The following is a 2,128-nucleotide window of genomic DNA, read 5'->3' on the forward strand; positions in this document are numbered from 1 at the left end:
AACATACCAGCATACTCCAGTACAAAATTATGGAATGGGCCGTATGAGTTATAGTGTTGATTAACTATGCTAATCGGCACATATTTACATTATTTTACAGGGTTCATTGTATTAGGATTCCTGATACAGCTTTATTATTTCATTGTAACCATTAGCTGTTTGGCTCACTGAAAATTGTCAAGGAATCCAGATTATTAGTATTGTCCTATATACAGTTATTCGTAGGGTGGTGACTAATATACATTTTATATTAGAAGTGTAGATTGGGTGATGATAACCTGATGAATGCTCTCAATTATTCTGAAGTTTTGTTATGTTTATCTTTGGGGGGGAGGGCACTATTCTCAGTATCTTGCCAAAATTTACCAGCTTGTGTAATTTTGTATCAAAAGAGAAAACTGATTTTTAATTAAACTTCTATAAAAATAACAAAATGTGTTACTTTTTATTTCTTATGGGGTTCTGTTAAACAAATGCAATATATCATAGCTCATCTATGTGTTTCATACAAGATATCAAGGGCCCCAAGAGTGTGAGGTGGAGGCAGGAGACCAGGAGTGACCCAGGAGAGGGGACCAGTGATTTGGGGGGGGGCGTTGGTGCTGCCCGACAGAGGAGGACAGGCCAGATGTGGAAGAAGAAGAAGAAGAAGAAGAAGAAGAAGAAGAAGAAGAAGAAGAAGAAGAAGAAGAAGAAGAAGAAGAAAGGTTATCTTAAGTTTTGCTAACCTTTCACTGCTTAGCACAGATGTACATTGGAAGCTGCTGAGTCAAAGAAAACATTCGTCAAACGTGTTCTAATTTCTATGAGGACCTGTTTTCTTAAATGAAAGTTTTGACAAAGATGGCAATAAAATAACCTTCCCACATCTGTAGTAAACCTGGTGAATGCTTTAACATGTAGTTACCTTTTAAAAGAAAGCCATTTTAACACTAGCTGCCTCCGGTAATCAATCATTCATACATGGCGCTGCGGTCTCAGCAATCTACATACCTAGAGCAGGAGGCAATCAATATTGCTCCAGATCTAAAGTGGGACATGGTTTTGAGAAGGAACTCTGAAAGGATGGATCCTTAGCCCCCAATCCAGCACCCTTTCTGATGTGCATCCCCGCTTGCATGGCACACAGCCCAGAAGCTCCACGGGACTAAATGGCCATCCCATCAGCAGTACTTTAGTGCACAGAGAGACCTCTTTTCCTGGACTAGAGAAAAGTACTTGCTGCAGAAGGCATGGGAAGAGGCACACAACAACTAATTTTGAATCACTACTTCTACTCATATCTTGAAAATGTTGCATTGCAATTTTCTTATTGTTCTGCAATTACATTCTCATAGGTATTATATATTTTCTACGGCAAATGAAGACTACACACCACCAGCTTAAAATGCAGTGAAGTTGGATCTCCCCCCCCCCTTTACTGTGCACGTCATCTCACATCTCATGTGCACGTCATTTTACACATCAGTACGGTGGGGTGCGCTCCCAAGCTGCCCACTGTCTGTTCACATCAGTGGGTGGAGAGGGAACATAGATGTCCTTTTCAAATTGGATCGAAGGTGGTAGGACACATAAAAACACAGTATTTCTCAGGGAGCTACCAGTTAGAAGTGAACTGTGGCTGATGTCGTGTCTGCACAGCAACGCAAATTACTGGTGGGAGCAACTGGATGCCCAGGAAGTGGGAGTGAGCAAACAGCCCACTCATTACTCTTGCAATTCTGTTTAACAACCTTCAACTCAATAAGAAACACACATCGTAAACAATCTTTCTGCTGGGGTTGACCTTCAGTCATTTTCCCAATGAAGTCTGCTGCTTATGTATGGCTGTTACTGACCAGACTGAATATATTTTAATGAATGAAAGCAGAGCAGGTGTCAACCTTGTCAATCGCAAGCACATTGCAAGAATGAAGCTTGTGTTTACATTCTTATAACATATACAAACAAAACAATTATGTTTTTTGGGGGGGATATTTCACTTGGCATGGAAAAATGCATGCAAACAAAAACACAGCAAAATAGAGCTAAATTAATGTTAAACGTTGTAAAGCAAGCAATTAAGAAAAGAGTTGCTTGGTAGGTTACAATTACTGTTTACAGGGTTTCTTCGCTGTCCAGTTGAGTT

The sequence above is a fragment of the Lacerta agilis genome, chromosome 3 (genome assembly GCF_009819535.1).
Source record: "Lacerta agilis isolate rLacAgi1 chromosome 3, rLacAgi1.pri, whole genome shotgun sequence".
NCBI lineage: Eukaryota > Metazoa > Chordata > Lepidosauria > Squamata > Lacertidae > Lacerta > Lacerta agilis.